Consider the following 13953-nt stretch of genomic DNA (forward strand, 5'->3'; position numbering starts at 1 on the left):
AGTTAGAGGCCCATCCAGGAAACCGTGAAAAATAACTTGTCTTCTCTTAAATGTTAATCTTAAAACTATATCTTATCAAAACATAAATAAATATGTTCTTGAAATGACAAAAGCGATATAACTGATAGCCTGTATTTTACCTGGCTCTTTCTCCCCAACACTGCTGAGGCTAGTAGTTTCTCAAAGTCCTCCAGCTAGTAGAAAGAGTACGTCTGAAATGAATGAATCAGAGAAACAAGAACGTCGATCTTTTATTAAAATGGCTATTTTTACTTCAGTTTAACATTCTAACATCTCTGCTCTGAGTAGCCCCTTGAAAACGTATTACCATATAACACTAAAGGGATGTTTTATAAAAACAAATGTTTTAAAAATGATCTGATACCCCTACAAAATATTGTCTCTTATTTAAACTTTTACATGGATGATATTTGAAATGATAAAGATCAAAATGCTTTCTTAAAGATGTCATTCGGATGGATAGCTGACGTTTGCAAATGTTGTAGGAATGCTCGCTGTTAGCTGGGTTATTTGGGTAACAGATTAAAAAGGGTTTGTCTTATGAAAGATTCCTACAGTGGTGTATGTCCTGAAAACATTTTTATTTTTTATCTCAATAATGATAAAGCCTGCTGTGTGGCACAGACCAGCCAAGACATTTGCAGTTCATTCTTAATGGCCAAGGTTCTAATATTTGATTCATCTGTTAGGAACCTTTAAACAGCCGGTTCCTGTGTTTGTGTTTTGCCCTTATACAACCAAGCTTGGTTGTGTGATCATTTCACCCTCTGCTTTGGCAGCGGCCAATGCTCTAATGGTGAGGCTTTACAATGCAGTCCCCAGAAATAATGTTTAATGTCACATCGGTGTCTTTTGTGTGGAATTTATGGTGCAGACACAGGGAACACCATTAATGCAGATACCCACTGCAGCTGCATTAATCCAGTATGAACAATGGTCAGAAACCTAAGGCTCCAGAGCTGCATGTAGCCTCCATCTCTGCTGGCTCCCTGTGGCTTTGAGAAAGAAAAAAACCCCCACATGAATATGAATACTTTTTTTAACATTCCAGTTTTTATTTATGGTTTCTATAAGTGATTCTTTATGTTCTACAGTTGTATAAATGTGTATCATATGCACCAAATAAAAATAATAGTATGTGAACCAGAGCCAACATCTTTCACCTGGTGCCTTATTAAAGTGGCTGGCATAAATGAATGCACACAAATGTCTAGTCCTGAGCTTTAGACTCCAAATCCCCCCTAAAAATGACAGGAAAACTGAGAATGCAACAGGACCTGGGCACATTTATTTGCCTTTTACTGTTGTGATGGCTGAAGTTACAGCCACTCATATTGGGTAACATCTATCAAACATCACAGCGCTACAACAGACTTATACATAACACTACACATAGTTGTTTTTCCTTTAAATATAGGATTTAATTTACAGGGTAAAAAAGAATTGGTTTTGGTGTAGTGTATTCTAAAATAAGTGTGCACATTTTAGTTTATAGTGTTATGTGTATGATTTAGTCTCCCAGAGTCTGTTGCTCCCAGCCCCTTGAGCTAAGAGGTGGAAAAGGGGTGGAGCAAGCCTATATGGAGACCTGCAAATTGGGTCATACCACAACTCTGGATCATAGGGGGGGGATGGAATTTGTTATGTTGGTTTTAGTGAGTTGTACCCTTTTTGTGTCCTTGTGGGCTGATCAGCTACTATTTAAGTTTTCCCTTTGTCTCATTTCGGTAGGTCCGATTGTTTGAGTTACTAGTATTGGGGCACGCTGGTTTTTGAGTTATGTTCTGTTACCTTGCCCTTATTTATGATTTAGATTTTTGTATAATTTAACCAAGTTTTTTTTAACAGGGTAAATAAATAAGGTAACAAACCCTTTTTCAGACTTTAACCTGTGCCTGACTTTCCTCAGTCCATCACTACTGATACACTTGATCTGCAGCTGGACTTTAATCAAACTCATATTGAAATTGTCAAGAGCTGTTAAGCTGCTATGTGTTTTAAATATTACCAGACTGGTGTATTTTAAATTTGATTCATATACACAAACACAGCTAGGACCTGCACAGCCTTATAGATACACAGAGATGCTAAACATTCTGATATGAGTATGAATATGTTCTTTTTCTTTTCGTTTGTTTGTTTGCTTCAAATGCAAAGTTATGGAGTCAAAGTTGAAAGTTAAAACTTCCATATTTTAGGCTTTTATTTAATCGAGTCTGTTTTTGTTTCTAAAAGCGTTTTCTGTGTGAATGTTCAGTTTGCACTAAAAAGGACGTTTTTAAAAAAGAACAACAAAAAGAACAACAAAAGCGAAACACAACATCAAGGACCTGAAGACCTAAAACTTTCTGAAGTTTGCAATTAGCATTTTGAATAGGAATCACTGATTAACCTGACATTTACCTCTTCGAACTGTGGTAAGAGGCTGGAGCCCACATTAAATGTAATTACTGGGGTCAGAGCACCATCTTGTGGTCAGATCACTCACAGTGCAGCTAAAACGATATTATACATCAGGTGTGCCCAGCAGGAAGCCAGGATCTACTCCGGCTCACTGGATGGATTTATAAATGTGAAAAGTGAGGTCATTAATTGTTCCAATTTTCATTGTAATGCTGGTGTGATAATAGCATCTTAAATGTGGAAAGCATTTTTCTCAGTGAGTTGTCTGATTAATAAAGACTGAAATGCTGAGTTTGATTACCAAAACTCAACATGTGAAGCTCCTGTCCCTTTTTGGTGATCTGTAAATTGTGGTGTGCTCTAGTAAACTCAATGCATGTGGAAAAACTAAGAAATATTCTTTACTTTTATTTTTCTAATCTTTCTGTTTGTCTGATGTGATGAGAAACACAGTAGCATGTTGAAATCTGGTGCTAACGAAGGGATTTGAACAGTTAAGCTCAAACAGATGATAATCTGTCTTCTTGACCAACTGAGGGCCGTGGGGTCCTGGAGCCTATTGCAGGATTAACACAGATGTGACAAATGTGTCCCATTTAGACCTCGGGACTCCCGGGCCGTACTAGGCACAGATGTTCTTGTATACTGTGCCGGCCACTTCGTTATGGCACTCGATGTTTGCCCTGCTTGCTGTTGGATTGTCTCAGGGTCATCTTTACACGTTTTGTCTGGTGTGGATCCAGCCTCTACAGATCTTGTGCTGCGAACTTGTTCCTGTGCTGCCATGATTAGTGCCTCTGTGCTGTCTTTCAGTCCACCAGTGTCCGGATTTCTGGATATCAGCTACTTCTTCTATCTGCCGATGGTGCATGCCGTGTAGGGGCCTGTCCTTCCATGATGGTTCCTCTCCTTGCTCCTCTTCGTTCTCAGATGTCTGTTGCTTGAGGAATTTACTGACCACACTATCAGTCTTCCTCACTACTGACTCACCATTTCTTGACCACCTTCATTGCACTTATATATAACATATATATTTAGATAGATAATAGAAAATGTTAGTATTATTAAGTAGAAATAAAACAGTGCGTAGCTTTAGAAAAAAATCAGCCATCCCTGGACCTTGACAGTTGTGTTAAAGGGAAACCTGGAGAGAGGAGCCAAATGCAGGATGATGAAACAGCAAAATGAACAGAAAGCAAAGTTTTTTCATGGTTGAGGAAAGAACCAAAAACTTCACAAAGTCAAGGACTTACACACAAAAGGAATCCACAGAAGAAGCACAAACGCATAAAACGCATGTTCAGTGCAGGTGAAAGGAAGGAAAAAACAAAAGCATGAAGTAAAACCAAAATAAGACATGATCGTCCTGATCTTTAAAGTAAAACAGGAAATAATCAAAATACAAAATTACCATTACTGTTAAAGATGTGACAGCACTAAGCAAGAGACAGATTACTGAGAAAGCAGGAGAAACTAGATAACAAATGCAGCAGGGACCTTGACAAACACTGATCAGAGGATAAATGTGGGACAAATGAATGTAAATAAAACTGTGAAGTGCCTGAATCATCCACAGGGGATCATCGCTGCCCTGCAGACTCTGAAATGTTTCACCACTGATCGGAGAAACATTTCAGAGGCAGTGCCAGGTTTGGGGTTGAACTCCTGTTCTTGGTGTGCGCAGTTTTTAGTTGCCCCCACAAAGCTGCAAAGAAAGCGACATTTATATGAACATTTTCACAGGAAGGGGAGAGTCGTTAACAGGAAAAAGTTTGGTAATAATCCAAACTTGCCCTTCAGAGTGCTGCCTCGTCAGCTCTCTCCGAGGGCTGCTTCTGCTGATTTCAGATCTGTTTTATTATCACTCACAGAGTATAAAGGACGACACTGCCAGCTAAACTTGGCTGGTGACAGTAAAGCTGCTGTTCCTCACAAAACCCTCGATGAATAGTAGAAGGCAGACGCAGCACGACATTTCAAAGTTTACAGGAGGGTGGTAGACGATGTCGAGTGGGATGGTAAGCGGCCGGTGATGGCTTCTAGCACCTGAGACAGTTTGACCCTTACGCAACCTGGAAGTATACGACTTCAAACATGCACACACGCACGCACGCACGCACGCACGCACGCACGCACGCACGCACACACACACACACACACACCACAGCTTGATTCTGGGAACAAATGAAGGCACTGAGGAACAAACCGTATTTGACATTTCTTTAGTCTTAAAATGTATTCACTGTGTTTCTTATCTTTTTCTCCTTTTGTGCACTTAATTATTGTAACGTAGTGCCTCCCAACAACCAGAGCAGTATCTGTGGTGGGATCAGCACCATTTACAACTTTAGCGAGAGAGTAAAGCGTGTGTTCTGTTCTCTCTCTTTCTCTTGTGATAGTCCACAGACCAGATGCCCACTTTGGCACCAACACCCAATCAGTGTTATACCAGGCATGGGTATACACACACACACACACACACGTACACGCACTCTAACAGAAACACAAGAGGCAGTGAAAGAGCACTCATCCATCTGTCCATCTCCCAGATGATGGTGCAGAGAACACATCAGCATGCTTGTGTCTGCTGCAGCCTCTTCAGCGTTTTGTGTGAGCATGTCTGTGAATGAGCCTATAGCTGTTTTCACCTTTTTTGAGACTGTTTAACAGTCTTTAACCTGCAGCTCTCAAGTACAAAGTCCATACAATGTTAGATTGCGCTGATGTGCAAATAGCCCGGCCTGTCTAAGGGCAAAATGTCAAATAGACATGAAAAAGCAATCTGTTTTTTCATTCACACAAGTTTTCTTCTTTTTTGCTACAGTCAGCAGGACTTTGAATGTATTTCTACATGTTATGTGACCTCTCTGTGAGTGAGGTGGCTCATAGGTGTACATGGTACCGAAGCATTTTTGACTCTTTGTTTTGTCATCTGATCTGAGGATGTTTAGAAGGGAGGAGCAGGACTGTCAGATATTTCCGTTCAATTCAGTTCTATTTATACAGCGCCAAAGCACAACAACAGTCACCTTAAGGTGCTTTATATGGTAAGATAAAGACCGAACAAGAATACAGTGAAAACAGAGAAAACCCCAAGAATCACATAACGCCCTGTGAGCAAGCACTATGGCAACAGGGGGAAGGAAAAACTCCCTTTTAACAGGAAGAAACCATCGGCCGAACAATCTCAAGGAGGGCCAGCCATCTGCCGCGACTGGTTGGGGGGGAGAGGAGGAAGACAGGAAGAATTGATCTGCCTGACAGATCTGGTGAAAGCAAACAGGTGGTGAGGATGAAGTAGGAACTCCTATTCAAGGCCTCTGCCAGTGGAGTCCTTAACAATTTCTCTTGCAAGATCAGGGAAGTTGGAGTCCAAATGGAAAATATTCACAGATACCATTGCAGAGCTGGCTGTGAGGAGCTGGACATGGCAGCAACAAAGGACCTGCTGGTGGACTCCAGCGGCGAAGGCTTTCTGGGCCTGGTTGGTCCAGGAGTCTTCTTTTTTTTAAATGTTTATTTATAAGATTTTAAGGTCAAAATTACATAAAATCACACTACACAAAGGAAACAAAATTCAAAAACAATAACATCCAAACACAGAAAGAAAGACAAAAAAGAGAAAAAAACAGAACAGAAAAACAAGAAAAGAAAAGAAAGAATAAACCAGTTAGTCAGTCCAAATCAAAAGTTCAAGAGAAATGCTAGTGTCCGAGGAAGATGATCTTCTGTGTGAGGTTAGACAGGGCAACAGAGAGTTCACCAAGTCAAGAAGATGTGGGGAACAAGTCCAGGAAGAAATTGGGGTCACGTAAACTCAAAGTGCAGTCACATGGGTTAAAGTTTATGTTGAATCCCCCTTAATATGATTGAGAAAAGGACCCCAGAGTTAAACAAATTTAGTGTGAGCGTCAGCCAGACGATAACGAACCTCTTCAATATACAAACATGCAATCGTCTCACGTGGTCCAGGAGTCTTCTGAAGCAGCTCATGTGTATTGAAGGACCAGAGGCTGCAGCCAATGCAGCTGCAGAATACGAAGCTCAAGAGTGGGAGGAATTCAGGGAGGATGACTTACAGGTGGCATAGGGAATAAGTTGAAGTTTCACCAATTTATTCAGGCCATGTAGCAAATATATGAATATTTTGACTCTTCGGCCTTATATATATATATATATCTGTGTGTGTGTGTTTTCACCACAGCAGGCAGCTCCACATGTTTGATTCAGCACAAGTCAGGAAAATGAATCTGCCCAGTTAGGAAGTACCAAGTATTGTGAATCCAGTGTTTTAGTGTCAGAGAAGGTGACAATTTACAAAGGTAAATATGTATAAATTTGCAGGTGGTAGCTACAGACCATTTCTCTTCTTATCCATCCTGACTGATTTTTCTCGAGTTTTGTTCTTAGTTTTCTGACGTTATTTACATTAAGATGTAAGAAACGTCCCCTCTGCTGCAACCGCCTCGCAGATTCATCCCATTATGTGTCCTTAGATTACCCACAGCTACAGAAAGGGTCAGCGGCCTCAGACTACTAAAAGATAATCAGCTGTGCTGTTCTGTGTGCAAATAAGTGTGTATGCACGAGCCATTATATACCATCTGTGATGCTCAGTGTGTGTGTGTGTGTGTGTGTGTCCTTCTTTGTAGCTTTATCTGTGGAGTAATTTAATCACTCTAAAATATTTAAGAGCTTGTGGGCAAATGAGGCACTTGACTGAGGATCTACATTTTCCCTTATCTATCTATCTATGGTAAAAGTCCATTCCAGGATTTGCAGGCAGCCACAGGCTTCAGTGTTACTTTAAGGTCTTCAGCATTCATGTCCCCCACACTCACATTTCTCTATCCCCCCCTTTTCTCATTCACCCTACTCACTCTCATCCCACTCACACACACTCTGCAGGGGGAACACACACACATATGCGCGCGAGCACACACACACTCCTGAAGGAGGACTTGAGGTAAGAGGGAAGTCGCCTGCACTGTGAACTGTCGTTTCTTTAAGCCACTGGACAGGAGAACAGTGGAGGATTGTATCAGCAGTCTTCCCCACACTAGAATACAATGCACTTACACTGTGGCTGTAAACTAAGCAGCATTTAGTCGACACAGGCAGAGCGTTAATTAAACACACAGAGGCTGCTTGAATTAATTTGATTACCAATTAACAGCATATATACCGTTATATTGCATTAGTGACTGCTCCATCCATTCATCAGTTTTCTGCTTCTTATCTGTGTCTGTTGATTTTAAATCTTCTTCTTCTGGTCATTAATCGCAGTTCGTGACCATAGGTGAGAGTAGGAATGTAGACTAACTGGTAAGACCTGTTTCACCTTTACCCTTATCTCTCTCTTTGCTACAACAAACCAGCACAGTGTCAACACAGTCTCAGGATGTTCCACAAATACCATACTTCTAACTCATGAAGACGTCTGTGAAGGTTCTCAGTCATCCAGGTCAGAGTAATCCAAGGAGCTTGGAAATAAAAGCGACTGGACTTCTTTATGTTGAGGACCCTGAGATATAAGATCTAAACAGATTCAGTGGCAAAAGGCAGCTGCAGTCCAGTGAATGCTTATTGTTAGCATTGGAAACTAAACGCTTGCTGCAATGCTGGTCTCCACCAATAAAATTTACGGCTTAAAAACATCCCACATAAAATAGATTATTCTTATACAGTCGTTATGAAGGTAGAAGTGAACTATCGAGGTCAAAATTGTTCATTGCATCTCAACTTGTTTGGAGTTTTAACACACGAGTCTGGGAGATTGATTCATTTTTTGAAGCAAGCCTCAAGTGGCCAGTGGTGGAAGTGCAAGTGTATTCACTTTCTTTTTAGCTTCTTTTTAGCGCTTGAGCCTCATTTTTGAGATACATAAAATCCAGCACAGTATTCTGTGAAAAAAAAAATACTACTTAAAGTATAAGTCAATAAGGAAAGTTTGATACCATCATCCTCTCACACCACTCACTCACCCACTCACAGTTTCTGATGTTAAACATTAATCTGATTTTGGTCATTTTCATAGAAGAATTTCATAAAAGAGCTCTCTTTTGGATCAAACCGATTTTTAATAACTCTTTGGCTCATTTAAGTCCCTCAGAAGCAAAGGATAAGCTTAATGAGACATGTTAGATGAGCTTTTAAAAAGGGCTACTTATCTCATTTCTTGAAAAGTTGGCATTTTGAAAGTATAAAGGTTTCTACCCCCAGTACTGAGACACAGATGCATTTAGGGCCCCCTGTGAGTTGGGGGCCTGGGGCTTAATCCACCCACCATCATCAGTTGCATGGTGTACAGTGACTTTAATTTTAAAAAGAAAAGTTTATCTCCTATAGCGTGACTGACTTTTAGGTAATGGAAGTTCAGTCCTCCAAACAAATATGTGCTCCGACATGCACACTCCAATAGACAGTGACATTTCCTGCATCTCTTCCAGAGCTTCGTCTCCCCAGAAACAATGGATGGATCGTCTGGATGGCTGCTGGTATGAGATGTTGATGTATGGAAGACAAAGACAACCAGAAAGACACAACTATGTGTGTGAATGTGTCAAAGACAGAGATAACCCAAATTACCTCCAGAGATGGTCTGTTTTGCACGTCACGTAGAAGCAGAAATAATCACATCTATTTCCCTAAAACTAAATCAAACATGCAGCTGGATCAAATATACGCCAAAATAGTTTCTTAAAGAGGCAATCACAATCCATCCATTTTTTCCCACTTATCCATATCAGGGTCTCAGGGGAGCTGGAGCCTATCCCAGCTGTCATAGGCCGAGACAGGGGCGGTCGCCAATCTGTCTCAGGGCTAACAGAGAGACAGATAAACATTTGCACTCGCACTGATACTTACGGCCAATTTAGAATCACATATTAACCTAGCATGCATGCCTTTGGACTGTGGAGGGAAGGCCAAGTATCCAGAGAAAACCCACACAGGCCCACTTATTGCCAGCACTACAGTGAGAATAAGCAGATTTCTCCAGTTGGCCGCTAGATTCAAACACAGGATCTTCTTGCTGTGAGGCGACACTGCTAACCACTGTGCTGCCACCATACGCAGCAGCTATTCAGTACAGAACAAAATAAATCCTGACATCTTGAGTGAACTTGATTAAACACCGTGGGTGGCTGAAGGAATATTTTCCCATTTCGGCATCAGAGAATAGTTTTAATGTCAAATCCAGTTAAAACGACTTCTAAAATTCCATTCAGTGGATTTAAAAACGATAAACTGAATTCTATTCAGTTTTATTTTTGTAGCGCCCAATCACAACAACAGTGTCCACAAGGTGCTTTACATTGTAAGGTAAAAATGCTACAATAATAGAAAGAAATCCCCAACAATTAAACAACCCCATATGGGCAGCCACTTGGCAACTGTGGAAAGGAAAAACTCCCTTTTAACAGGAAGTAACCTCCAGGCAGAACCAGGAAGAGCATGCACTCTGGTGTTCAACAGTATCTTCTTTCTTTTTAGCTCTGTTTTGGTCTCCGCCATATCCTGTTAAGCGTTACCTTACATTCAGCAGCAGCTTCAGCCTGTCTGCTGTTTGGATGCGCAGTTAGACTGCAGCATGTCTCGAACTTCTTTCTTAAAACAGAGCAGAAGAAAACAATGTAATGAAGAGACACCAAGTAGGACTAAAAGGAGCTGACATCCGATCTACTGTCACTCCAAAATTACTGACTATAGCTGCTTTTTTGAGGAGTGGAATTTTTGCTGTGAAATTTTTGCTTTTAAATCAGAAATACTAAAAAAATTAAATTCTAGATAAAATTCAGGGATGGCGCTGCCTTTTTGTTTTTCTGTTTTTGCTCAGACGACAGTCAGATTTAATTGTTCTTTCTGCCTTGCGTCACCATGACATGACAAGAAAGTGTGAAATAACAGTGATTAAAGGATATTCAGTGAGTGTTTGGTGAGTCAGTGTGTGTGTGTGTGTGTGTGTGTGTGTGTGGTTATTGACATCGGCTGGTGCTTCTCCATCTCCCTCGTGCTGTTACGTCATGACGGTGTCATGAAGTCAAAAACATATATTATAGCTTAAATTTAGAAGTCTGTCACATTGTTATGTGTCAGCTGGTTGGAGGTGGTCATGGAGGATTTAAGCAGATTTTGTTTATTAAAATCATTTTCACTTGTCCCTTTTGTCTAAATTGATTTTATATTTTTTATGCTTTTCCTGTATTACACACATGTCATTACCACCTGAGCCATCCCCGACTCTGCCCTTTCCTCTAACAGCCTGCAGACTCATTTACATGTGAAGAACTTGGATTTTCCATTAAATTCAGTGGATAAAATATAAACTGAGATATTGTATTTAGTATTTGAAAGTGATGACATGGGAAGCCACACAGGTTTAGCCACTGAGCTGCTACAATTTAGCATTTTCCAAAAAGTAAATCTGGACTCCTGACTTTTGGAAATTCACAGTTTTCTGCTCATTTGGTCAAACGGGAATGTGACTGAAACTGTGAGAGGTTTAGGGCTAACATCAGTTTATCTTTGCTTGGTTTGCTAGTTCTGGATAATGTTAGCTTTGTAATGTATGCACAGTACTGTGCAAAAGTCTTGAGCCACCCTTCATTTCTTTATATTTTGAAAAGAAAATATGAAACAGGTGCAGCAAATTAACTTAAACATGCAAAATAAATGTAAATACTCTATACAAGTATTTTCATACAAACAGAGATTATAATAATGGAATGATCTTGAAGGTCAATATTTGGTACAACCACCTTTATTCTTCAACACAGCCTGAACTCTCTCTTTAAGTAGTGTTCAGGAATGGTTCTCCAGGCTTCCTGAAGGACATTCAAAGCTTTTCTTTGGATGTTGGCTTCCTCCCCCATGTTTTACAGATAGCTGTAAACCAGCGGTGTCAGACATAAGGCCTGGGGACCAGAATCAGCCTGGCAAAGACTCCAATCCGGCCCACTGGGTGGCTTTGGAAAATATGAAGGAGGTTGAAGTTATTCATTTTTGGACTTTTAACTGTATTTTTATAAGTTTTACAGCTTTTCCTGCTCATAAAGCTGAGTTGAGATTCTACTTTATTGCATATAAACATATGTCAGGTATTAAATGTGTAGTGAAACATCTTTACACTGACAGAAAGTAGAGCTTCACTCGTCCGGCCCACTTTAGATCAAAGTGGGGTGAATGTAGCACTCGATGTAAAATGAGTTCGACGTCCCTGCTGTAAACCTTCACTAACCTGACCTCCTCCACATTCAGCAATACAACAATATGAACCGAAAATTTCAAATTTTGCTCCATCACCATGAGAATTGTTGATGCTTTTTCACTCCAGTAGTTGAGAACTATTGCTCCATTTTCAGCTAACATTATGAATTAAGCGTTGGCAGAATTATAAAGCTATGTCGCCTACGCTGTGAAATTAAGACTTTATTTATAGTCTTGTATGTGTGGTGGTCTAGTATTGCACACACTTGCTAATATGCTCACTCACCAGTTGTTCCATAAGAGTCCACCAACACCCTGTGGCTGGTTTCTCCTTCCTTGGCCCGCTGTTAGTAGATCCTCACTAAAACACATTTGCCCTTTTCCATTAATTTCCCTCTTCACATCTGCACATTTTCCCTCCACTGAACACACGAGAACTGCAGGTTAACGTCTTGTCTATGCCAGACCTTAACATGCAGCATTGTTACAACATAATCGACATGATTCGCTTCATCTCTGAGTCATCATTATGTCTCGTTCACAGACACGAGTGTGTGCACATGATTGTCTTCCATAAAATCCAGTGTCACAGTATTGTTTATGGCAGCCATGTAATCCCCATGGTTTCAATACGATCATCACTATATCATTCTCATATGTAAATAGAGCCTCATGTCTGTGTGTTTATAACATTTATTTGTGAGGACAAACATAGAGCAAGTCCTCCTCCTGTTACTCATTAGATTTTACAGCGATGACTTGGTTTAAGGTGAGCATAAAGTTAGATTTAGGTCAGGAAAGCAGTGCTCATGTGGTAAATCTAAAGGAAATGAATGAAAGTCCATGTAATGTCCCCTGAAGTGATGGAAGTATGTGTATTTTTGTGTGTTTGAAGGCCTGTGTGTCTGTTTTTGTGTATGCATACAGAGTTAAGATGCACTCCACTATTAACCGCAGCGGTGTGTCAGTTATAATTGTGTGTGTGCGCCTCTGTGTGCGAGTCCTCGTACGACTCGGTAGCGTGTAGTGTACTTAAGAAATTAACATATTTTGAAAGGAAAGAAGATGTCGTTCCTTAATGAGAGAGGGCATGTGCATCTCATTACAGCATCATTAGCATAATTACCCAGCATCCTTTGTGATCATGACACGCATGCTGCATGAGAGTGCGTGTGTGTGTGTTTGCATTGTTTACACCAAAGATTATTTTTCTCTGCCTTTTTATTGTCATTAACAGTCCACCCCCACATTCTCTTACCTTTGTCACTCTAATTTGTTTTATCCACTCATGCTCATTTATCTTTTTTTCCCTCCACCTCCTGAAAATCTAGTCCAGCAGCAATAAGAGAAAAAAAAAAGATCTCCGTCCCATATTTTTTAAAATAAGTCTTTCTTCAGTGGAAGTCTGGTTTCGAACCCATCTTTTCTCTTTAGCTTTTTAAAACAGCTGATCCTGCAAAAACACATGTGATTCTCCTCTGCAGCCTTCATGGCGAGTGCGGTCACTGCTTCTTGTTACCCAGCCAGAGGTTTTTAAGGCTGTCGCAGTGCTGTGCACAGAGAGTAAACACTGTGGTAATGTGTGTGCATGTGTGGGTAACAATAACATTCCTGTAAGAAAAGCAGCCGTTATTGCAGCACATCTGAGCCTTAGGACGGGCCACCACAGGGAGAGAATATTCACACACACACACACACACACACACACACACACACACACACACACACACACACACACACACACACACACAGTCCATGTGCAACATGAAGTGAGGCATCAAACCTAAACAAAAGAAAGAAAGCTAAGCATAATCTTAGCAGTCTAGTCTAGATGGACAGCGTGTATCTATTCCACGCGATAGAGAACAGAGTAGATTGTTAACTAAACACTTTCTCTGGTGCAAAACATGAGCGATTACTGTCATAAAGAGGTGTGATAATGCTTCAAATCCAAAGTCCTTCATCACACCGCCGGTTTTTGTAAACTTTTCTGCAGCCTGACCTGATATCAGTCACATTCTCCTTTCAATTCTGCATTGCTCCATCCTTGGACCTGATCTCTGTCAAGACTTCTTGATGAGGTTGTGGGCTCAGTCATTAATTAAATAAACAATGAGTGACATCACGTGTTTTATACCACCTGTTGCTGTATTACACTCTCAGAAAAGGACTTTATTATGCCTTGATGATGGCTTGTCAGCTACTTATTTCTACTTTTGTGGTTAACACTTATAAAAAGAAAAATAAATTTTTTTAGTAAATAGTAAATTTAGTAAATCCATCCATCTATTCTCTTCTTCTTATCCAGTTCAGGGTCACGTG

Source organism: Aulonocara sp. 'chitande type north' Nkhata Bay, linkage group LG6 (genome assembly GCF_057382095.1).
Source record: "Aulonocara sp. 'chitande type north' Nkhata Bay isolate Kocher_YH1m ecotype deep benthic linkage group LG6, A_spYH_male_GT1.1, whole genome shotgun sequence".
NCBI lineage: Eukaryota > Metazoa > Chordata > Actinopteri > Cichliformes > Cichlidae > Aulonocara > Aulonocara sp. 'chitande type north' Nkhata Bay.